The 27,104-nt window shown below is 36.0% G+C and overlaps 1 long non-coding RNA gene across 6 annotated transcripts in view; it reads right to left on the bottom strand.

Annotated features, from left to right (window-relative positions):
• Positions 1–27,104, bottom strand: part of LOC103095682 (uncharacterized) — a 179,165-nt gene that overhangs the window by 5,549 nt on the left and 146,512 nt on the right. The window lies entirely within an intron of this gene.

Below are 27,104 nucleotides of genomic sequence, written 5' to 3'. Positions count from 1 at the left end.
ATGTACTCATTTTGAGCTTATCATGGTATATGGTGTGGGATATTGATTTATACCTAGTTTCTGTCCAACTGCTTTCCAGTTTTCCCAATAATTCTGGTCAAATAGTGAGTTCTTGTCCCAAAAGTTTGATTTGGGGTTTATCAAACTCTAGATTAACATAGCTATTTACTACTTTATATTTTACACCACTGATTTACCACTCTACCTGGTCATAGTATGTGATCTTTATGATATATTGCTGTGATCTCCTTACTTATAATTGATTTAAAATTTTTGTCATTCAGAGGAGAGACTTTGCAAATACTAACAACATGGCAATGGGTTCGAATCAAAAACACATGTGATACCCAGTGGAATCACGCATAGGCTACGGGGGGGTGGGAGGGAGGAAAAGAAAATGATCTTTGTCTTTAATGAATAATGCATGGAAATGATCAAATAAAATACTATAAAATTAAAAAAAATTGTCATTAATACTCATTATGGAAATTGGTTGATTGTTTCTCTGTTTTTGTTCTTTCTGGTGTAGGTATCAGCACATTATTTGTGTTGTAAAAGGAATTTGGTAAGCCTTTTCTTGCCTATTTTTTTAAATATTTCATATACTATTAGAAATATTTATTTTTTAGATATTTGGTAGAATTTACTTACGAATCCAAGTCCTGATGATTTTGTTCTTAAGGAGTTCATTGAAGACTTATTCAATTTCTTTCTCTCAGGTGAGGTATTAAATATTATATTTTCCCTGCTATTAATCTAGGCAATTTTTTTGGATAAATATTCATCCATTTCACTTAGTTTGTTATATTTACTGGCACATAATTGGGCCAAATAGCTACTAATCATTACTTTAACTTCCTCTTCATTGGTCATTAATTCAACCTTTTCAATTTTATATTAGTAATTTGTTTTTTTTTCTTTTTTCTAAATCAAATTAACCAGTGGTTTATCTACTTATTGGACTCATTTGCACAAAACCATGTCCTATTTTATTTATTATTTCAATGGTTTTCTTACTCTTAACTTCAATAATCTTTCCTTTTATTTTCAGAATTTCCAAGTTAGTATTTAAAAATTAAGGATTTTTATTTGTTCATTTTCTAGTTTTATTTAGTTGCATGCACAATACATTGACCTGTTTTTTCTCTCTTTTATTGAAAAGTGATTGAAATTTTTCTCTAAGTAATGTTTTGGCTGCATTGCATAAATTTTAGTATCTTGTCTCATTGTGGTTGTTCTCTTTAATGAAATTGTTGATTGTTTTTATAATTTGTTCTTTGATGCACTCATTCTTTAGGATCATATTACTTGGTTTTGAATTAATTTTTAATCTATGTTCCTATGATCTTTTATTGAATATAGTTTTTAATGCACCATGGTCTGAAAAGTATGCATTTAAGAACTTCTGGGTAATCATGGCTGCAATCTAGACGCCACACGCTTCCTCTCCCCGGCACTGAACGAAATAGACTACATCAAAGGAGCATAAAAATCACCTTTGGAGGAACAGAAGGACACCCCAGAACTCCCAGTACTCCACAGAGGCGAAGGTACGTGGGGCTTGAACATTTCCACACTATAATAAGAAGGAGGAAAAGCTTGCACAGAAAAGTGAACTGAGCCGCCCTTCCCCCACCCAACCTCCCCCACCAAACCAGAGTGAGCTACCAGAGCGCTCACCGGGACAGTGAGTGAGTGGGGAACGTCTCTGTCGGGGGCGGGGGGGGCACTCCAGGGTCCTTGGGATCTGGGGACTGCCAGGAAAACACGTCTCAGGGCGGTTTCACTGGAGAATCTGGCGCTGATTACGGGGTTTGGTGGAGCTGTACTTGGGGCGACTGCGCTGAACATCTCCGCAGAGCTAAACACCAGGGGCGGACCACACGTTGATTATCTGGGCGGAGCTGAACACCTGGGCAGTGTGGCTCTGATCAGGGGCCCAGTGCTCTAAGAAACCTCAGAGTCTGGGAAGAACTAGTCTGAAGCAACCTAAATTCACAGAAAACCCACCCATATCACCCAGACCCCAGACCAAAAAGGAAAGGGGAATAAAACCACCAAAGGGATGGCTCACATGGCCCAAAATCAAGCCTCCAGGAAGAAAGGGAAAAAAGTAACTATTGAAAACTTTTATGGTGGAAGTACCCAAGGAAAAGAGGAGAATGAGGAGGAAATCCAAAAAAAATCAGAACATGCCTCCCAAAATGGAAACTATCAACAAGCTCTGGAAGAGCTCAAACTGGAACTTATCCAAAAGATGGAAACCTTCTGGAAAGAAAAATGGGAGAAAGAGATCAGCAGTCTGACAGATAAGACTGCTCAATTGGAAAAAGAGCTCGAAGCATCCAATAGAAGGGCAGACAAGGCTGAAAAGCAAAACCAGTCCCTAACGACCAGAATTAAGCACCTCGAAGAAAGCAAGATGATAAAACAGCAAGAATCAATAAAGCAAACCCAAAAAACTAATGAATTAGAAGAAAACATAAAATATCTCACTGAGAAGGTCACAGATCTCGAAAACAGAGGGAGAAGAGAAAACCTCCGAATTATCAGTCTCCCAGAAAAACCAGAGATAAACAATAAACTCGATATTATTCTACAGGAGATTATAAAAGAAAATTGCCCCCACGTTCTGGAGCAAGGGGGCAAAATAGAAATAGAAAGGATTCAAGAAACCCCCTAGGAATGTAATTGCCAAATTCAAGAGCTTCCAAGAAAAGGAGAAAATCCTACAAGAAGCCAAGAAGAGGAGCTTCAGATATAAGGGGGCTCCCATAAGGATCACATACGACTTAGTGGCTAACACACTAAGAGACCGCAAAGCATGGAACACGATATTTAGAAAGGCAAGAGAGCTGGGTCTCCAACCAAGAATCAACTACCCAGCAAAACTGACTATATACTTCCAGGGGAAAGTATGGGCATTCAACAAAATAGAAGATTTCCAAACATTTGCTAAGAAAAGACCAGAGCTCTGTGGAAAGTTCGATATCCAAGCACAGAAAGCAAGAGAAACATGAAAAGGTAAATATGAAAGAAAGGGAAAAGGAGATAAATCTTATCTTTTTCTTTAAGTCAAACTCTCTTCTATAAGGACTACATTTACATCAAATTATATATATTAATATGTGGGGAAAATGTTTTGTGTAACTCTCATAAATTATAGTATCATAAGAGTAGTTAGAAGAAACATGCATAGGGAAAGATTGGGGCATTAAGAAGATTTGAGGAAAGTGGGGGCAAAGAAAGGAAAAGGGAGGGGAGAACCGTCGATAATACTAAGATTAACTTCAAGAAATGGGGGGGGGGATTTCCGGTTAAGATGGCGGCTTAGAGAAAGCTAAAGCTCAGATCTCCGGAAAACCCTTCCCGACCGATCTCAAACTATAAGCTCCTAAGGCGCCGAAATTCAAAACGATCAACAGCACAGACCCTGGGAACCCTCCTCCTGGACCTGGACCCGGTTCAAAAGGTACGGCCCCCCTCAAAAGCCAGAACCTGAGATCACTCGGACCTCAGGGGTAGGAGCGCAGAGTCCAAGGCTCTGGGAAGCCGCAGCCCGGCCTGGCTCAGAGAGCAGGGTCCTCGGAACAACAACCCTCAGGGCCTTCTACCCGAGTCCGGGTGAAAGTTACTGCCTGGGGCTTCCGCTGCAGAGAGCTGTTCGAAACAACAGCAACCCTCAGGGCAGGCAAAACAGCCTCACGGGCTGGATCCTGCTATCCAAGTCTCAGTGAAAGTCCTTGCCCTCGGAGCTTGGGGAAGCTGCAGCCCATCCCCCCGCAGGCCAACGAAACAGCCTCACAGCCAGCGATTCTGAAGGCAACTTCCGGAAAGCGAGCCGGGGGGAGAGTGTGGCCTCGTGGTCCGACCCTTCCATTCCAGTTCCAGTGAGGCATATTCAGTTTAACCCAGGGAAAGCTCATAGACAATCTGCCCAGGACTAAAGCCTCTGAACAACAGACAGAGATAAGAAAAGCTAATCCTCCACATTCAGAGATGGCAAATTCCACAGAAGCACAGAAGCCCCAAAATACCAAGAAAAATAAGAAGAAAGGGGCAACTTTGGACACATTCTATGGAGCCAAAATACAAAATACAGAGCAGATAGGAGAAGATATACAAGAAAATTCTCCAAAATCTTCCAAAGGAAATAGAAACTCTCCACAAACCCATGAAGAATTTGAATCAGAAATGACCAAAAAGATGGAAGCCCTCTGGGAGGAAAAGTGGGAAATAATGCAAAAGAAATTCACACATCTACAAAACCAGTTTGACCAAACTGTAAAAGAAAACCAGGCTTTAAAGCAAGAACTAATAAAGCAAAGCCAAAACACCAAGAAAATAGAAGAGAACATAAAATATCTCACCGACAAGGTGATAGATCTGGAAAATAAAGGTTAGAAGAGAAAATTTAAGAATAATTGGACTCCCAGAAAAGCCAGAAATAAACACCAAACTGGACATGGTGATACAAGATATAATCAAAGAAAATTGCCCAGAGATTCTAGAACAAGGGGGCAATACAGCCACTGACAGAGCTCACAGAACACCTTCTACACTAAACCCCCAAAAGACAACTCCCAGGAATGTAATTGCCAAATTCCAAAGCTATAAAACAAAAGAAAAAATCCTACAGGAAGCCAGAAAAAGACAATTTAGATATAAAGGAATGCCAATCAGGGTCACACAAGACCTTGCAAGTTCTACTCTGAATGATCGTAAGGCATGGAACATGATCTTCAGAAAGGCAAGAGAGCTGGGTCTCCAACCAAGAATCAGCTACCCAGCAAAACTGACTATATACTTCCAAGGGAAAGTATGGGCATTCAACAAAATAGAAGACTTCCAACTTTTTGCAAAGAAAAGACCAGAGCTCTGTGGAAAGTTTGATACCGAAAATCAAAGAGCAAGGAATACCTGAAAAGGTAAATATTAAGGAAAGGGGAAAAATGTTATCTTCTTCTTTTACTCAAACTCTCTTCTATAAGGACTACATTTATATCAATCCATGTATACTAACATGTGGGGAAAATGTAATGTATAAATAGGGGGTAAAGAAAGACCAAATAGAATAATGGTTCTCACACAAAGATTCACATGGGAAGGGGAGGGGAAGAAAACTCCTATAAGAAGGAGAGGAAGAGAGGGGGGGGGGTTACTTAAACCTCAATCTCAGGGAAATCAACTCTGAGAGGGAAAAACATCCAGATCCATTGGGATCTTGAATTCTATCTTACCCAACAAGGGTAAGGAGAAGGGAAAACTGAGGGGGGGAAGGGGGAGAGGGAGAACAAAAAGGGAGGGAAAGAGAGGGGGGAGGGGAAGGGAAGAAAAAGGGAGGGACTAAAAAGGGAAACATCAAGGGAGGGGACAAGGGGACTGATTCAAAGTAAATCACTGGACTAAAAGGTAGAGCCGAAGAAGAAAAGGTTAGAATTAGGGAAGGCAATCAAAATGCCAGGGAGTCCACAAATGACAATCATAACTTTGAACGTGAATGGGATGAACTCACCCATAAAACGTAGACGAATAGCAGAATGGATTAGAATCCAAAACCCTACCATATGTTGTCTTCAAGAAACACACATGAGGCGGGTTGACACCCACAAGGTCAGAATTAAAGGTTGGAGTAAGACCTTCTGGGCCTCAACTGACAGAAAGAAGGCAGGAGTGGTAATCATGATATCTGATAAAGCCAATGCAAAAATAGACCTGATCAAAAGGGATAGGGAAGGTAATTATATTTTGTTAAAAGGGACTCTAGACAACGAGGAAATATCATTAATCAACATGTATGCACCCAATAATATAGCACCCAAATTTCTAATGGAGAAACTAGGAGAATTGAAGGAAGAAATAGACAATAAAACCATACTAGTGGGAGACTTAAACCAACCATTATCAAATTTAGATAAATCAAATCAAAAAATAAATAAGAAAGAGGTAAAAGAAGTGAATGAAATCTTAGAAAAATTAGAATTAATAGACATATGGAGAAAAATAAATAGGGATAAAAAGGAATACACCTTCTTCTCAGCACCACATGGCACATTCACAAAAATTGACCATACATTAGGTCACAGAAACATAGCACACAAATGCAAAAAAGCAGAAATAATGAATGCAGCCTTCTCAGATCACAAGGCAATAAAAATAATGATTAGTAATGGTACATGTAAACCAAATCTAAAACCAATTGGAAATTAAACAATATGATACTCCAAAACCGTTTAGCTAAAGAAGAAATCATAGAAACAATTAATAATTTCATCGAGGAAAATGACAATGACGAAACATCCTTTCAAACCTTTTGGGATGCAGCCAAAGCGGTAATCAGAGGCAAATTCATATCCCTGAAAGCTTATATTAACAAACAAGGGAGAGCAGAGATCAATCAATTGGAAATGCAATTGAAAAAACTCGAAAGCGATCAAATTAAAAACCCCCAGCAGAAAACCAAATTAGAAATCCTAAAAATTAAGGGAGAAATTAATAAAATCGAAAGTGATAGAACTATTGATTTAATAAATAAGACAAGAAGCTGGTACTTTGAAAAAACAAACAAAATAGACAAAGTATTGGTCAATCTAATTAAAAAAAGGAAAGAAGAAAGGAAAATTAACAGCATCAAGGATGAAAAGGGGGACAGCACCTCCAATGAGGAGGAAATTAAGGCAATCATTAGAAATTACTTTGCCCAATTATATGGCAATAAATACACCAATTTAGGAGAAATGGATGAATATATACAAAAATACAAACTGCCTAGACTAACAGAAGAGGAAATAGAATTCTTAAATAATCCCATATCAGAAATTGAAATCCATCAAGCCATCAAAGAACTTCCTAAGAAAAAATCCCAAGGGCCTGATGGATTCACCTGTGAATTCTATCAAACATTCAGAGAACAGTTAATCCCAATACTATACAAACTATTTGACATAATAAGCAAAGAGGGAGCTCTACCAAACTCCTTTTACAACACAAACATGGTACTGATTCCAAAACCAGGCAGGTCAAAAACAGAGAAAGAAAACTATAGGCCAATCTCCCTAATGAATATAGATGCAAAAATCTTAAATAGGATACTAGCAAAAAGACTCTAGCAAGTGATCAAAAGGATCATTCACCATGATCAAGTAGGATTCATACCAGGGATGCAGGGCTGGTTCAACATTAGGAAAACCATCCACATAATTGACCACATCAACAAGCAAACTAGCAAGAATCACATGATTATTTCAATAGATGCAGAAAAAGCCTTTGATAAAATACAACACCCATTCCTATTAAAAACACTAGAAAGCATAGGAATAGAAGGGTCATTCCTAAAAATAATAAACAGTATATATCTAAAACCAACAGCTAATATCATCTGCAATGGGGATAAACTAGATGCATTCCCAATAAGATCAGGAGTGAAACAAGGATGCCCATTATCACCTCTACTATTTGACATTGTACTAGAAACACTAGCAGTAGCAATTAGAGAAGATAAAGGAATTGAAGGCATCAAAATAGGCAAGGAGGAGACCAAGTTATCACTCTTTGCGGATGACATGATGGTCTACTTAAAGAATCCTAGAGATTCAACCAAAAAGCTAATTGAAATAATCAACAACTTTAGCAAAGTTGCAGGATACAAAATAAACCCACATAAATCATCAGCTTTTCTATATATCTCCAACACAGCTCAGCAGCAAGAACTAGAAAGAGAAATCCCATTCAAAATCACCTTAGACAAAATAAAATACTTAGGAATCTATCTCCCAAGACAAACACAGGAACTATATGAACACAACTACAAAACACTCGCCACACAACTAAAACTAGACCTGAACAAATGGAAAAACATTAACTGCTCATGGATAGGACGAGCCAATATAATAAAAATGAACATCCTACCCAAACTTATTTATCTATTTAGTGCCATACCCATTGAACTACCAAAATACTTCTTCACTGATTTAGAAAAAAACATAACAAAGTTCATTTGGAAGAACAAAAGATCAAGGATATCCAGGGAAATAATGAAAAAAAAAACACATATGATGGGGGCCTTGCAGTCCCTGACCTAAAACTATATTACAAAGCAGCAGTCATCAAAACAATTTGGTAATGGCTAAGAAACAGAAAGGAAGATCAGTGGAATAGACTGGGGGAAAGCGACCTCAGCAAGACAGTATACGATAAACCCAAAGATCCCAGCTTTTGGGACAAAAATCCACTATTCGATAAAAACTGCTGGGAAAATTGGAAGACAGTGTGGGAGAGACTAGGAATAGATCAACACCTCACACCCTACACCAAGATAAATTCAAAATGGGTGAGTGAATTAAACATAAAGAAGGAAACCATAAGTAAATTGGGTAAACACAGAATAGTATACATGTCAGACCTTTGGGAGGGGAAAGGCTTTAAAACCAAGCAAGATATAGAAAGAATCACAAAATGTAAAATAAATAATTTTGACTACATCAAACTAAAAAGCTTTTGTACAAACAAAACCAATATAACTAAAATCAGAAGGGAAACAACAAATTGGGAAAAAATCTTCATAGAAACCTCTGACAAAGGTTTAATTACTCGTATTTATAATGAGCTAAATCAATTGAACAAAAAATCAAGCCATTCTCCAATTGATAAATGGGCAAGGGAAATGGATAGGCAGTTCTCAGATAAAGAAATCAAAACTATTAACAAGCACATGAAGAAGTGCTCTGCATCTCTTATAATCAGAGAGATGCAAATCAAAACAACTCTGAGGTATCACCTCACACCTAGCAGATTGGCTAACATTACAGCAAAGGAAAGTAATGAATGCTGGAGGGGATGTGGCAAAGTAGGGACATTAATTCATTGCTGGTGGAGTTGTGAATTGATCCAACCATTCTGGAGGGCAATATGGAACTATGCCCAAAGGGCGACAAAAGAATATCTACCCTTTGACCCAGCCATAGCACTGCTGGGTCTGTACCCCAAAGAGATAATGGACACAAAGACTTGTACAAAAATATTCATAGCTGCGCTCTTTGTGGTGGCCCAAAACTGGAAAACGAGGGGATGCCCATCAATTGGGGAATGGCTGAACAAACTGTGGTATATGTTGGTGATGGAGTACTATTGTGCTAAAAGGAATAATAAAGTGGAGAAGTTCCATGGAGACTGGAACAACCTCCAGGAAGTGATGCAGAGCGAGAGGAGCAGAACCAGGAGAACATTGTACACAGAGACTAATACACTGTGGTATAATCGAACGTAATGGACTTCTCCATTAGTGGCGATGTAATGTCCCTGAACAACTTTCAGGGATCCAGGAGAAAAAAAACACCATTCATAAGCAAAGGATAAACTATGGGAGTGGAAACACCGAGAAAAAGCAACTGCCTGAATACAGAGGTTGAGGGGACATGACAGAGGATAGACTCTAAATGAACACTCTAATGCAAATACTATCAACAAAGCAATGGGTTCAAATCAAGAAAACATCTAATGCCCAGTGGACTTACGCGTCGGCTATGGGGGGTGGGGGGGAGGAAAAGAAAATGATCTATGTCTTTAACGAATAATGCTTGGAAATGATCAAATAAAATATATTAAAATAAAAAAAAAAAGAAATAGGGGGGGACTCAATAGAATAATCTTTCCCATATAAAGATACACATGGGAAGGGGAGGGGAAGAACTCTCATATGAGAAGGAGAGGAAGAGAGCGTGAAGTGGAATTACTTAAACCTTACTCTCAGTGAAAGCAAATCTGAGAGGGAAGAACATCTAGATCCAGTGGGATCCTGAATTCTATCTTATCCATTAGGGCAAGAAAGAAAGGAAAATTAAGGAGGGGGAGGGGGGAGGGAGTATAAAAAGGGAGGGAAGGAGAGGGGGGAGGAGAAGGGAGCATAAAAAGGGAGGGGCTAGAAAGGGAAGCATCTCAAGGGAGGGGACTAGGGGGACTGATTCAAAGTAAATCACTGGTTCAAAAGGAGAAATCTAAAGAAGAAAGGTCAGAACTAGGGGAAGATATCAAAATGCCAGCGAATCCACAAATGACAATCATAACTTTGAATTTGAATGGGATGAACTCACCCATAAAATGTAGACAAATAGCAGATTGGATTAGAACCCAAAACCCTACCATATGTTGTCTTCAAGAAACACATATGAGGCTGGTTGACACTCACAAGGTTAGAATTAAAGGTTGGAGTAAGACCTTTTGGGCCGCAACTGATAGAAAGAAGGCAGGAGTTGCAATCATGATATCTGACAAAGCCAAAGCACAAATAGACCTGATCAAAAGGGATGGGGAAGGTAAATATATTCTGCTAAAAGGGAGTATACACAATGAGGAAATATCACTAATCAACATGTATGCACCAAATGGTATAGCATCCAAATTTTTAATAGAGAAATTAGGAGAATTGAAGGAGGAAATAGACAGTAAAACCATATTAGTGGGAGACTTGAACCAACCACTATCAAATTTAGATAAATCAAACCAAAAAATAAACAAGAAAGAGGTAAAAGAGGTGAATGAAATCTTAGAAAAATTAGAGTTAATAGACATATGGAGAAAAATAAATAGGGACAAAAAAGAATACACCTTCTTTTCAGCACCACATGGCACATTCACAAAAATAGATCATACACTAGGTCATAGAAACATGGCACTAAAATGAAGAAAAGCAGAAATAATAACTGCAGCCTTTTCAGATCACAAGGCAATAAAAATATTGATCGGCAAGGGTACATGGAGACCTAAATCAAAAATTAATTGGAAATTAAATAACATGATACTCCAAAATCGGATAGTTAGAGAAGAAATCATAGAAACAATTAACAATTTCGTTGAAGAAAATGACAACAGCGAAACATCCTTTCAAACCTTATGGGATGCAGCCAAGGCAGTACTTAGAGGAAAATTCATATCCCTGAGTGCATATATTAACAAATTAGGGAGGATAGAGATCAAGGAATTGGAAATGCAAATCAAAAAACTTGAGAATGAACAAATTAAAAACCCCCAGAAGAAAACCATACTAGAGATCCTAAAAATTAAGGGAGAAATTAATAAAATCAAAAGTGACAGAACTATTAAGCTAATAAATAAGACTAGAAGCTGGTACTTTGAAAAAACAGACAAATTAGACAAAGTACTGGTTAATCTAATTTAAAAAAGGAAAGAAGAAAGGAAAATTAACAGCATCAAGGATGAAAAGGGGGATCTCACCTCCAATGAAGAGGAAATTAAGGCAATCATTAAAAACTACTTTGCCCAACTATATGGCAATAAATATACCAACCTAGGTGATATGGATGAATATTTACAAAAATATAAATTGCCTAGACTAACAGAAGAAGAAATAGTTTTCTTAAATAATCCCATGTCAGAAAAAGAAATCCAACAGGCCATCAAATAACTTCCTAAGAAAAAATCCCCAGGGCCTGATGGATTCACCAGCGAATTCTATCAAACATTCAGAGAACAGTTAATCCCAATACTATACAAACTATTTGACATAATAAACAAAGAGGGAGTTCTACCAAACTCCTTTTATGACACAAACATGGTACTAATTCCAAAGCCAGACAGGCCAAAAACAGAGAAAGAAAATTATAGACCAATCTCCCTAATGAATATAGATGCAAAAATCTTAAATAGGATACTAGCAAAAAGACTCCAGCAAGTGATCAGAAGGGTCATCCACCATGATCAAGTAGGATTTATACCAGGGATGCAGGGCTGGTTCAACATTAGGAAAACTATCCACATAATTGACCACATCAACAAGCAAACCAACAAGAACCACATGATTATCTCAATAGATGCAGAAAAAGCCTTTGATAAAATACAACACCCATTCCTACTAAAAACACTAGAAAGCATAGGAATAGAAGGGTCATTCCTAAAAATAATAAACAGTATATATCTAAAATCAACAGCTAATATCATCTGCAATGGGGATAAACTAAATCCATTCCCATTAAGATCAGGAGTGAAACAAGGATGCCCATTATCACCTCTATTATTTGACATTGTATTAGAAACACTAGCAGTAGCAATTAGAGAAGAAAAAGAAATTGAAGGCATTAAAATAGGCAAGGAGGAGACCAAATTATCACTCTTTGCAGATGACATGATGGTCTACTTAAAGAATCCTAGATATTCAACCAAAAAGCTAATCGAAATAATCAACAACTTTAGCAAAGTTGCAGGATACAAAATAAACCCACATAAGTCATCAGCATTTCTATATAATTCCAACACAGCTCAGCAGCAAAAACTAGAAAGAGAAATCCCATTCAAAATTACCTTAGACAAAATAAAATACTTAGGAATCTATCTCCAGAAACAAACACAGGATGTATATGAACACAACTACAAAACACTTTCCACACAACTAAAAATAGACTTGAACAATTGGAAGAACATTAACTGCTCATGGGTAGGACAAGCCAATATAATAAAAATGACCATCCTACCCAAACTCATCTATCTATTTAGTGCCATACCCATGGAACTTCCAAAATTTTTCTTTACTGATTTAGAAAAAACCATAACAAAGTTCATTTGTAAGAACAAAAGATCAAGGATATCCAGGGAAATAATGAAAAAAAAATACAAAGGAAGGGGGTCTTGTAGTCCCAGATCTCAGACTATATTACAAAGCAGCAGTCATCAAAACAATTTGGTAATGGCTAAGAGACAGAAAGGAGGATCAGTGGAATAGACTGGGGGCAAGCAACCTCAGCAAGACAGTATATGACAAACCCAAAGATCCCAGCTTTTGGGACAAAAATCCACTATTTGATAAAAACTGCTGGGAAAATTGGAGGACAGTGTGGGAAAGATTAGGCTTAGATCAACACCTCAAACCCTACACCAAGATAAATTCAAAATGGGTGAATGACTTGAACATAAAGAAGGAAACTATAAGAAAATTAGGCAAACACAGAATAGCATTCATGTCAGACCTTTGGGAAGGGAAATATTTCAAAACCAAGCAAGAATTAGAAAGAGTTACAAAATGCAAAATAAATAATCTGGATTACATCAAATTAAAAAGTTTTTGTACAAACAAAACCAATGTAACCAAAATCAGAAGGGAAACAACAAACTGGGTAAAAATCTTCATAGAAAACTCTGACAAAGGTTTAATTACTCAAATTTATAAAGAGCTAAATCAATTGTACAAAAAATCAAGCCATTCTCCAATTGATAAATGGGCAAGGGACATGAACAGGCAGTTCTCAGTTAAAGAAATCAAAACTATTAATAAGCACATGAAAAAGTACTCTAAATCTATTATAATCAGAGAGATGCAAATAAAAACAACTCTGAGGTATCACCTCACACCTAGCAGATTGGCTAACATGACAGCTATGGAAAGTAATGAATGCTGGAGGGGATGTGGCAAAGTGAGGACATTAATTCATTGCTGGTGGAGTTGTGAATTGATCCAACCATTCTGGAGGGCAATTTGGAACTATGCCCAACGGGCGATAAAAGAATGTCTGCCCTTTGATCCAGCCATAGCACTGTTGGGTTTGTACCCCAAAGAGATAATGGACAAAAAGACTTATACAAAAATATTCATAGCTTCGCTCTTTGTGGTGGCCAAAAATTGGAAAATGAGGGGATGCCCTTCAATTGGAGAATGGCTGAACAAATTGTGGTATATGTTGGTGATGGAATACTATTGTGCTAAAAGGAATAATAAAGTGGAGGAATTCCATGGAGACTGGAACAACCTCCAGGAAGTGATGCAGAGAGAGAGGAGCAGAACCAGGAAAACATTGTACACAGAGACTGATACATTGTGGTACAATCGAAGGTGATGGACGTCTCCATTAGTATCAATGCAATGTCCTTGAACAATCTGCAGGGATCTAAAAAATACTACCCACAAGCAGAGGATAAACTGTGGGAGTAAAAACACAGATGAAAAGCAAATGCTTAACTACAGGGTTGGAGGAGATAAGACTGAGGAGAGACTCTAAATGAACACTATAATGCAAATTCCAACAACAGGGAAATGGGTTCGAGTCAAGAACACATGTGATAACCAGTGGAATCATGCGTCGGCTATGGGAGAGGGAAAGGTGGGAGGGGGGAGGGGAGGAAAAGAAAATGATCTTTGTTTCCAGTGAATAATGTATGAAAACGACCAAATAAAATAATGTTTAAAAATTTTAAAAAAAAGTATGCATTTAACATTTCTACTTTTCTACATTTGTTTGAAAAGTGAAACCCTAATACATTGTCAGTTTTTGTGTGGGTGACATACACCACTCAGAAATATCTCGAGGCTTACCCTATTTATCTTTTTAAAAATTCTATTCATCTCCTTTATTTCTTTCTTGTTTGTTTTGTTTAAATTTTTTTTTGGTTTGATTCACCTATTTCTGAAAAGGGGTAAATTGACTAATATAGTTCAATATCTATTTCCTCCCATAATTCATTTAACTTTTCCTTTAAGAATATGGATACTATACCATTTGGTGTGTGTATGTTTAGTATTGACATTACTTCATTGTCTGTGGTACATTTTGCCAAAATGTAGTTTCCCTGCTGATTTCTTTTCAATAGATCTATTTTTACTTTTTCTTTGTCTGAAATTATGATTGCTACTCCTGCTTTGTTTTAACTTCAGCTGAAGTATAACAGATTCTGTTCAAACCTCTTACCTTTATTCTGTATGTGTCTCTGTTTCAAGTATGTTTCTTGTAAACAACATATTGTCACATTCTAGTTTTCAATTCACACTGATTTTTATGGGTGAGTTCATACTATTCACATTCAAAGTTTGTGATTACTAATTGGTGTTTCTCCCTCCATCCATATTTTCCTTTGTTTATCTTCCTCTTTCTCACCCTCCTCAAAAGTGTCTTCTTTTGGTCCACAGCCTCCATAAATCCATCCTCCCTTCTATCAACCCTGCCCTTTCTCTTATCCTCTTCTTCTCCTTCTTTCCTGTAGGGCTTGATAAATTTCTATACTCAACTGAGTATGGAAAGTAATGATTCAATGGGAGTAAGATTCAAGTGTTGCTTGCCAACCCCTCCATCTTCCCCTCCACAGTAAAAACTCTTTTGTATCTCTTTTATGTGACAATTTTCCCTCTTCTACCTCTTCCTTCCTTCTTCTCTTAGTGTATCTTTCATTCTCATTCCCTAACTTTGTTTTTCCTTATCTAATCATAGTCTAATTGCACCCATGCCCTCTGTCTCTGTTTCTTTTAACTACCCTAGTAATTATATAGTTCTTAGGAGTTAGAAGTATCATCTTCCAAAATAGGAAGTGAATAATTTAGTTAGCCCTTCTGAATCTCTTATGATTTCTCTTTCCTATTTGCCTTTTTATGTTTCTCTTTAGTCTTTTGTTGGAAAGTAAAGTTTTCTATTCAGATATGGTCTTTTCTTTAGAGATGCTTGAAAGTTTTTTTATTTCATTAAATATCTGCTTCTTCCCTCCTAAAGGAATATATTTTGTTTTGCTGGGTAAGTGATACTTGGTTTTAATAAGAGGTCCTTTACCCTTTGGAAAATCACATTCCATGCACTCTACTCCTTTAATGTAGAAGCTGCTAAATCTTGTGTTATATGACTACATGCTATCTGAATTATTTCTTTCTGGATGTTTGCATATTTTGTCTTTGTCTTAGGAGCTCTGAAATTTAGTTATAATATTTCTGGGAGTTTTTATTTTGGGATCTCTAGAAGTGATAAATGAATTCTTTCCATTTCTATTTTACCTGTTAGTTCTAGTATATCAGGACAATTTTCCTTGATAATTTTTTGTAACATAACATCTAGGCTCTTTTAAAAGTCATGACTTTCAGATAATAATCCTTAAATCATCTCTCCTCAATCAATATTCTAGAATTGATAGTTTATCCTATTTTTTTATTAATTTGATTTTTTATTGTTTTTATTTTATTATAGAGTCATTAGCTTCCACCTTCCAGATTCAAATATTTTAGGAATTACTGCATAAATCAGCTTTTATTTTTCATTTGGCTAATTTTACTTTTTTAAAAGTTATTTTCTTCAGTGAATTATGTGTCTCTTTGTCCATTTGGACAATTCTGCTTTTTAGGGATTTTCTTCAGTGGATTTTTATGCCTCTTTTACCAAGCTATCAGCTCTTTTTTCATGATTTTCTTACATCACTCCCATTTCTTAGAAACTTTTTACGAACATGTCTTTTTTGTTGTTTGTTATTTTTCCCCACCTATTTCTTTACTTTTAACTTTAATTTTAAATTTAGTTCTGCTCCCAGAGTAGAGGGAATTCTATCCCAAGGTTCAGGTTTCTCATGCTATTGTTTTTAGAGCTAGTGCTGGGGATCTGTAAGGGTTTGTTTTTTTTTTCAGTTCTACCAAAGTGTTATGATCAAAGGAGACATGTGGTTACTGATTTCTTGGCCTGTGCTCTGATCTGTGAGTGACCAGAAGCCTTCTTTTTCACCAGGGTATTGTGTCCCTATTTTTCTGGGGCCACAGGTGTAGTGTTTCTTTTCATTCTGAGATTGTGACATAAAACTGTAGAAACAATGCATGCATTAGAATCCTGAACCCAGTACTAACAGAGTCCCCTCTAATCTCCTTCTGACAAGTTGTCTGACTCCCTTATTATTGTGAGATGAGAGATCTAAAAACTGTTACAACCTAGGTATGTGTCTCCAAGCTTGCTGTTGGTTTGCTGGGTCATGATGGATTGTGCTCCACTCTCAGTAGTGAAACAAGTCTTTCCTGTCAAATTCTAAGTTGTCTTCTATTGAAAAAAATTATTTCATCCTTTTTTTGATTCTGTTGCTCCAGAATGTATTATGTGGCATTATTTTAATGTTGTTTGGTGGGGAGTTTGGGAAAGCTCTTTCAAGTCCCTGCTTTTACTCTACCATCTTGGTTCTGCCCATCCATAATATCCTTTTTTTTAAAACATATAATATATTTTTTTTAAAGCAAAAAAGTGAAATATACAAAGTATAAGCCAAAGACTTGTTCTCTTTATGTAGCCCAGGGGCGAGTTGGCTAGGCACTGTGAATAGGTGGATCACCTTAATACCAATCTCTACCTCTTCCCTACTGCTCAATTGTTTCCTTGTTTAGTTTCCTTCTTAGCAGTCTAGAGAATAAGTGTGTCTTGGAACCTAACACCACCAAATATAATTCTTTAATTCCTTCCTCTCATTTTTGGGCTAAACTCCCCTTTCATAATCCCAAACTATATATTTATAGGCTTGGACACAAAGCATTATAAATAATGATATAGACCTCACACATATCAGATTGCCCAATATTACATTAAAGGAAAATGATAAATATTAGAAGGGATGTGGCAAAATTGTGATACTAATGCATTGCTAGTGGAGTTGTGAATTAATCCAACCATTTTGGATGTCAATTTGGAATTATGTCCAAAGGGCTACAAAATAATGCATAACCTTTGATACAGTTATACTAATACTAGATGTGTATCTCAAAGAGATTAAAATTTTTTTTGAAAGGACCTGCTTGTACAAAAATATTTATAACTGCTCTTTTTGTAGTGGTAAAGAATTAGAAATTAAAAGGATGCCCATCAATTGGGGAATGGCTAAACAAATTATGGTATATGATGATGTTGGAATACTATCGTGCTTTAAGGAATGATGAACAGGATGATTTCAGAAAGACCTGGAAAGACCTTTGCAAACTGATGCAGAGTGAAATACAAAGAACCAGGAAAACATTGTGCATTGTGCACAGCTATATTGTGGAATATTTAACTGAGATAGACTTAGTTACTCTCAGTAGTATGATGATCCAGGACAATTTTGAAGCACTTATGATAAATAATGCTATCTACCTCCAGAGAAAGTCCTGTCAGAGTCAGAATGCATATGAAAGCATATGATTCTTCACTTGTTTATTTGGATTTATGTTTTGGTGTTTTAGTCTTATAAAATCATTCGCTTACAAAAATGAACAATATAGAAATATGGTTCTCATGAAAATCCATATATAACCCAGACTGAATCACCTGCTAGTACCAGGAAAGGGAAGGAAATGTAGGGAGGAAGATAAGTTCAATCATAAAACTTAGGTATACTTTTCTGGAAATTTTTTATTATATGTAATTGGTAAAAAAAAATTAATGAAAAATAAATAAATGGTTATACAGGTTTAAATATGAATTTCAAAGAGAACATCGGTAGTTAAAAGTACAGATTGTTCCTTTTATGCTACAATGAATACTAATGAACCTCTTTCCCATTCTTTGATTGGATAGAGGTAATGTGAAGTGAGGCAATTGGACAGGTAAAGGAGATCTTGATATTTTTCTGAGATAGTGTGGAAAAATATCAGGAAAGAGCAGTGTCAGCTATACTCTGTCATTCCCATCATCCTCAATCTGCTGACCCATTCAACCACATCTCTTCCACCTTTCTGCACACTATACCACACTACAAGATCTGAGTGCCAATTATATTGCCTACTATCATAGTCATTGCCTAAACTTCTCATTTTCTGATGGCTTAACAAGAGAAATGTGAGAAATCAGAACAGTTTTACTCTTCTCTCTCTCCACATGACTTCCATAATTCTCAACCATACAACTTCTTGGTGGAAGAAAGTTCTTTAAAAGGTCAGAAACCCTAAGATATTAAGAGGATTCTGGGTAAACAGTATGCACAACTGCACGAAGTTATTTTTGGGCCAATCAAGTTTCCAGAGAAATATCCATCACAGAGAAGCTATGCTGGAAAAATTATAGAATATGTTATTAAAGGGCTTCTTTTGAGAATTTAGGGAAAGACTAATTAATATGAACTAGTATAGTTTCTTCAAGAATAGGTCATACAAGACTAACCTCTTTTCCTTTGTGAATAAGATAACCAGATTAGTAAATTAAGGGACAATTGATTCCATCAAAGTATTTGATAAAATTTTTCATGTTATCCCTGAGATAAAGATTGAGAAATGAGAGCTGGATAATAGTATGTTATATCATAAAGTTAGGGCTGAGAATGTTTTTAGACGTCATTGAGACCAATGCCCTCATTTTACAGAGACCTAGAGAGGTTAATGGACTTGCATAAGGGCACACAAGTAGTAACCATCTGAAGCAGGATTCAATTCTAGGTCCTTATAACTCCAGGACCATTACACTGTCCTCGGGGCGATATTACCTCTCACTGGCTATGACTGAATGATTAGTCTCAAAGAGTAGTCATTAATGGGTTAATGTCAATATAAACAGAGGTTTCTAAAGATACACTCTAGGAAACTGTCTTTGGCCCTGGGCTCTACAATATTCTCGGCAGTGACTTGGATGAAAGGGAAAAAATGTAAAATAGTCAGATTTACTGATGATGCAAAAACTAGAATAAATATAACAAACATGTTAGATGACATAATCAAGATCTAAAAACATCTTGTTAGGTTAGAATGATGGCTTGGGTTTGATAATATTAAATTAAATTAGAATTAAGATAAAGCTCTGCATTTTTATATCTACATATGTCAAAGACTTCTTAAAAACAATTGGTGTTGGTAATTCTTCCAATATTAAGGGTTGCAACTCATCCATGTCTTTTAATCCCAAGTGAAGATAATCCATGTATTCTCCATTAAAATCCATATAATATGCTAAAAGTTTTGCTCTAGGTTATTTTAATTTCATGTCACTACAAGGTCAGTACTTGGAAAGTTATCCCCCAACATTTTGATATGACCCTATTATTTTCTCTTCCTATTTGTTCTATAACAGGTGAGCTTTTATGAAATTTCTCTACCTCGTCATTCTCTGATACATGTTAGGATCATTTTACAAAGCTCTCAGTAATCTTAAAATGCAGGGCTCTTGATAATCATGTCCAGAAAGACCACCTTGATATTAACTACAGTTTATTTTCTAATATGCTCCCTACATATTAATTATTATTAATGTTATTCCATTGCACTTTCAGTAACCTTCAATTATGATCCTTCTGGGATTAAACTGTCCAAAGTTTTCTTAGAAGAATATTTATATGAAAACAATAATAATTTATATGGGACTTCCTGGGGCAGAGCCAAGATGGAGGAGAAAACCAGAACAGCTCTGTGTCACCACAAGAATCTTCTCCAACCAAGATTAAAATGTCACCAGAAAACAAATACAGGAGTAAAAGAATCAACAAGGAGACAAAGTAAAACAGCTTTCAAGAAGAGAAAACCCAAAAGATAGACAGAGAACATCTGGGGCACTGGAGTGAGAGGAGAGGAGAGCCAGCATGTGGTTATAGCAAGAAAGGAAGAGCAAACCAAGAGCAAGCCACATTACCTTCACCCTCCATCTGTTGTCCCAGGTTCAGAATCTAAGCCCAAGCAAAAATCCAGATCCTGAGACCCTGCCTGGACAAATAGAGATATAAGCCAACTCACACTCCTTGAAATTTCAAACCTGTGGAGAAGTCCAGAGTCCCAGCCCGGGGCAGTCTGGACTGAAGTAGGCTGATCTATATGAGCCCAGAACAAAGCCAGGAATCCCAGTCTAGGCTTTTAATTAGGACATACTACACAGTTTGGGGTGGCTATGTAATACTAAGTACTAATACTAAGTAATGAATAGTGATCTTTTTTGCCTAAAGTTCAGGGTGGAATTCCAAGACAAGGAAATCAAGGGTGTGCCTGATTAGATCAAGTACACAGTGAGACCAAAAACTTGAACTATCAGCATTTCAAGGTTCAATTGAATCAGCAGCAGGGGAAGGGACCTTTTAGAGTTCTCAGCCCTCAGACCATCACATCATCCCCCAAATCCTACCTATAATTAGACAGGGAAAATAAGCAAACAACAGCAAAAAAACCATCTAACTAAAGAATTTTTATGAGACAAAAAGCAAAGTATAGACACAGAAGGGGAGAGTGAAAGAAAAGCAAACACATGCAAAATCCAAAAGACAAATATGGACTGGACATATATTCTGGAAGAGCTCAAAAAAGACTTCAAAAACCAATTAAGAGAGGCAGAGGAAAAATGGAAAAGAGAAATGAAAGTGATGCAAGGAGAAATGAAAGTGATGGAAAAAAGAAAAGGGCCAATTGAAAAAGGAGAACCAAAAACTGACAGAGGAAAATCAGGTTTTAAAAATCAGAATTGACCATCTAGAAACTGATTTCATGAGAAACCAAGAAATAATGAAGCAGAATCAAAGGAATGAATAAACAGAGGAAAACATGAAATATATTATTGAAAAAAAACAACTGACCTAGAAAATAGATTTAGGAGAGAAAATTTGAGAATTATTGGATAACCTGAAAGCCATGGTCAAGAAAAATCACACTACAAGAAATTATTCAAGAAAACTGTCCATGATCCTCGAACAAGAAAATAAAATTGAAATTGAAAGAATTTACATATCACCTCCAGAAAGAAATCCTCAAATGACAACTTCCAGGAATGTAATAGCTAAATTCAAGAGTCACTAAACTAAGGAGAAATTTTTTCAAGCATCCATAAAGAAATCATTCAAATACCATGGGGCTACAATCAAGATCTCATAGGACCTAGTAGCTTCTATATTAAAGAATTAAAAGGCATGGAATATGACATTTAGGAAAGCAAAAAATTTAGGTTTATAACCCAGAGTCACCTATCCAGCAAAACTAATGTATTCTTTCAGGGGGGAAATAATATTCAATAAGATAGAAGATTTCCAAGCATTCCTGAGGAATAAGCCAGACCTAAAGAAAAAATTTAAAGTTCAAACACAAGACACAAGAGAAGCCCCAAAAGGTAAATAAGAAAGAGAAAATTTAAGGGACTAATTAAGACCAAAATATTTGTATGTCTACATGGAAAAGAGGATACCTATAATTCTCAAAAATTACTCTTAGCAGTAGAGAAAATAGAAGGAATTTACCAAGAAAGTGGGTGGGTAAGTAAACTGATTATGATGATATGATGTATATGATAATCTAAGATGATGTGATGTGTACGTAGATGTGATGATATGAAACAATATCTATGTACAATATATATGCATATGAATGATATGTAAAAAATCAAGGGGTGAAAAAGAGAGTTGCACTGAGAGAAAAGGGAAGGGAGAGACAGGATGGGGTAAATTATATAACATAAAGAAGTATGAAAAATAATTACATAAAGGAGAGGATAAGGCTGATGACAGGAAGTGCTTAAACTTTATTCTCATTGTAACTGACTCAGAGAGGGAAAAACAAGTATATTCAGTGGGGTATAGAATTCTATTTTACCATGCAGAGAGTAGAAAGGGAATAAGACAAGGGAAAGGGGAGTTAATTGAATGGAGGAGAAGTGTGAGGGGAAGCGGTGGCAAAAAAATTAAAATACCAGTGAGAAGGAACAGAGTGAAAGAGAATAGAGCAGTATCTAAAGGGGAAAACATGAAGGAGGGCAATACACAGTTAGTAATCATACTACTGAATATGAGTGAGATGAACTCACCCATAAAATGGAAGTGGATAGCAGAGTGAATTAAAAACTAGATTCCTGCTATATGTTGTTTACAAGAAACACATTTGAGGCAGGGTGACACACACAGATTCAAGGTAAAAGGCTGGAGCAGAATTTATTATGTATCATTGTATTCAAGGGGAGGTTAAGTTGTAACAAAAGGATTCATTCTTTCAGTATTGAGAGGGGGAAAGAGAGGGGAACCTCCCTTCTCAAAGCAGGGGTCAGGGGAGAAAACTGATATTTAAGGTTGGAGAGAGAAGAGAGGGGGTTTGAAGATTTTCCCCCTTCTGCCTTCCCTCCTTAGCTAAGGCTGCTCTCCCAGTTTCACTCTTGTCCCTCTTGTCTCCCCTCCACTACTCGTGACCAAAGGGTCTCCCCTTGATCTGTTCACTCACTCAGCTTGGGGAAAAGATAAGTATTTTAATGTCAACTCAATCAGGGTAATACAAAGAATAACTAGCACAGAAAACATGGGAAAGGGAAGTGGGGGAAATGGGGTCCCTGTCTCTACTAAACCCTTTCCCCTACTCCTCCAGTTTAGGGGGAAATTCAGGTCTTGGCAGCTTGAGGCCCCTGAGAAAAAGTCAGGTTGATTCACCCCTGGGCAACAGGAGCTGAGGTAAAGTCTGCTCAGGTTTATTTTCAGAAAATCTCTTCAATTGGGAAATGTTGGGGTGGGGGAAGGATTTCCAGTCACCAGCAGGAAAGGTGGGTAACCCTCAGGAGATAGTCTTTTACCAGCTTCTCTCTTCAGCTTCTCAAGACTGAGAGACCAACTCCTCTCCCAGTCAGAGTCTTCTCCTCCTCAAGATTCCAATCCCTTGGGGCCCCTCCCCCATCAAGGTGATCAGTTTCAAACACTTTTCAGCCTGGCAGTTTTTCACTCAGTCCCATCATCTAAAGTAAAAAAAAAAAAGCAGTAGTAGCAATCATAATACCAGACAAAGCTAAAATAGGAATTGATCTGATTTAAAAAGATAAGGAAAGACATTACATTTTTCTAAAGGGTACTAACAACAATGAAGTAATATTATTATGAAACATTCATTCATCAAATGGCATAACTTCTAAATTTCTAAAGGAAAAATTAAAGGTGTTCAAGGAGGAAATAGATAGTAAGACCATACTAGTGGGGGATCTCAACCTTCCCCTTTCAGAAATAGATAAATAAAGCCAAAAAGAAAAAAATAATAAGAAAGAATTAAGGGAAGTCAATGAAATGCTAGAAAAATTAGAATTAATAGATACATAGAGAAAACTGAATAGGAATAAAAAGGAATATACCTTTTTCTCAGCAGTTTATGGTACATATGCAAAGATTGATCATGTACTAGGGCATAGAAATATTGCAAACAAATACAGAAAAGCATAAATAATAAATATACATTTTTCAGATCATAATGGGATAAAAATTATATTTAACAAGGGTCCATGGAAAGGCAAATTTAAAATTAATTGGAAACAAAATAATCTAATTCTTCTAAAACTAGTGGGTCAAAAAAGAAATGGAAACAATTACAGACTCCATTATAGAGAATGACAATGAGGAGACATCTATCAAAATCTATGGGATACATCCAAAGGAGTATTTAGGGGAAATTTTATATCTCTGAGTGCCAATAGCAACAAAATCAAGAGGGAGGAGATCAAGGAACTGGGCTTGCAATTTAAAAAATTAGAAAAAGCACAAATTAAAAATCCCCAGATAAAAACTAAATTGGAAATCCTAAATATTAAAGGAGACATTGATAAAATTAAAAGTAAGAGAATTATTGAACTAATAAATAAGACTAGGAGCTGGTACTTAAAAAAATAAAAGTGATAAATACTGGATAATCTAATAGAAAAAGAAAGAAGAGAATCAAATTAACAGTACCGAAGATGAAAAGGGCAATCTCACCTCTAATGAAGAAGAAATTAAGGTAATTATTAAGAAGTATTTTTCCCAGTTATACAGCAATAAATACGACAAACTAGGTGAAATGGTTGAATATTTGAAAAACTATAAATTGTCTAGATTAACAAAAGAGAAAATAGAATACTTAAATAATCCCATCTCAGAAAAAAAATTTGAACCAGCCATCAAGGAACTTCCTAAGAAAAAAAATCGCCAGGGCTAGATGGATTCACAAGTGAATTCTACCAAACAAATAAAGAACAACTAATCCCAGTAGTATACAAATTATTTGACCAAATAAGGAAAGAAGGAATCTTTCCATTTTATTTTTCTTTTATGACACAAACATGGTACTGATTCCAAAGCTAGGAAGACAAAAAAACAGAATGAAAACTACAGATCAATCTCCTTAAATAACATAGATGCAAAAATCTTAAATAAAATATTAGCAAAAAGGCTATAGCAAGTTATCATTATTCACTATGAACAGGTGGAATTTATCTCAGGAATGAAAGGATAATTTAATATTAGGAAAACCATCCATATAATTGATCATATTAACAAGCAAACCAACAGAAATAATATGATTATCTCAATAGATGCAGAAAAAAAAACCTTTGACAAAATACAACACCCATTCCTATTAAAAATACTAGAAAGTATAGGAATAGAAGGGCCTTTCCTCAAAATAATAAACAGTATATATCTAAAACCATCACTAAGTATTATCTGCAATGTGGAGTGAAGCAAGGATGCCCATCATCACTTATATTATTTAATATAGTTATAATTTATATGAAAAAGATTTATTATTACAATGATTAAAATTACAATGATATTAGAATGATACAAAGATTCAGGGGCAGCTGTGCCAGGGATCACCCTGAGATCAATGAAAGTTCTATACAATTTTCTCAATACAATCTAGGTTATTCTCTTTTTCCTAACATTTCTAGTCCAAAGCTATTATCCATACATCATATCCAGTGAAGATGTAAGTACTGATTATCCATTTATACATATATATATACATATATACTTGATTGTTCATGTATATATTATAGTCTGATCAATAAATTTTCTTCATCGACTTAGTTTTTCCTGTGTGCATAAAAATACAATCTTTTAAGGAATTGTGGATTTTGTTTAGAAGGATCTGTAGCATTTAGGGGCTTAATGAAATCAGTGCAATGTCATATATAAACTGGAATACTTCGGGGATCATCTCATCAATGTAGATTTCCTCATATGTTTGGATTAATTGAGTAGGCATTTCTGTGACAATGGCAGACACTTTTGGTGAGCATCTTATTTCTTATTTGATACCGAAAATCAAAGAATGATTATACTCTCCTGTTTTTTTTACAAATAGTTTATTCAAAAAGGTCATATTTGAGTTATTGAACTTATCTTTATCATTTCTACTGTTTGGTATTGATTTTGATCTAGGTTTAACCAAGTTCATATTTGATTGCACACAGATTAGAAAATGTCTCTCCAAATGATAACCATCCATTTCCTGTCCTAAGAACATTCCTAGTTTTCTTCTTGAAGAAAATATTATTGTTTAGGCATAAAATTCATAGCCAAGAAGTCTATAGACACTTTTATAATCATAAAGAATATTTACAATTTGGGGTTGTCTCCTGCTATGTCTACCTTTGTATTAAAATATAAAAAATGGTAAGGATACATTTGGAAAGTCTGTTGTAGCCTTTCATAAAAGTTCTCTACCTTCTTATTCTCTGAAACATGTGAGAACATGAATGCAGTTAATTTCAAGATGGTCTTTTTAGATATGCCTATTATGAGCCTTACATTTTGAGATGACCAAGAACTTTGTAGAATGGTGTTTCTTGTTGCCTTTGGACACATGATAAAATCAACTCCATTTACTCCTTTTTGTCCTCTCTAAGGAGAACACCATTCTCCTCTCCCTGGTTTTCATCTCTCAGGAATAAAAGTTATGTGACTGCCAGGATGTCAGTCCAAGACCTTTGATTCAGGATGCATAAGTGAAACTATGTACAACTGCAATATCTCTTACAGTGAGGCAAGTTAGTGACTGTTAGCTTGTACATTAGTCCATTTGTTTTCTTTCTCTCAAATACCTAGGCTTAATTTTAGCTCTACTTCACTTTGGTCTCTGCTTAGTCTTCTTCCTAGGATTTCTCAATAAGATTTTCCATGGGCATATCCATAACCTACACTAGAAGATATAATCAAAATCACAAAGGATCACTACCTTGGAAGTTAATCAACTCCCCACCCACATGCTATGGAATGCACGTGCCTGTCATGTCTCTCTCCATTGTCCTTTGGGTCACTCATGATCAAAATTATGACCAACCTGAACTCTAATCTAAATCTACAGTAAAAATACTTTTTGTTCTGATTCAGAAATTCCATGATCCCATCATTCTGTTTCTAATTATAATTCCAAGATCCTATTATTCTAGATTTGTAATTCTAAAATATTATCATGTTAAGATTCTATCATTCTGTGTTTTTAATTCTAAGATTCTATGATTCCTTTGTTCCTCCTCTTAGAACAAGCACTGTACCTTCAGGAGGCTGTGTGCCTACACAGAGAGATTATTTCCAACATTCAGGTTTCATGAGTATTTCATTAGAGATGTTAGCTGTGCTCAGCAGGACTTTTTTTTTTTATCTCTTTAAAATAATCAAAAAAACAGTTTAAATCCAAAGGAACAAAATCTTTGTCAATTCCCAAGGCT

This window comes from Monodelphis domestica, chromosome 6 (assembly GCF_027887165.1).
Source record: "Monodelphis domestica isolate mMonDom1 chromosome 6, mMonDom1.pri, whole genome shotgun sequence".
Classification (NCBI taxonomy): domain Eukaryota; kingdom Metazoa; phylum Chordata; class Mammalia; order Didelphimorphia; family Didelphidae; genus Monodelphis; species Monodelphis domestica.
The sequence above is the reverse complement of the archived record's forward strand: the minus strand, read 5'-3'. Positions and strand labels throughout refer to the sequence as shown.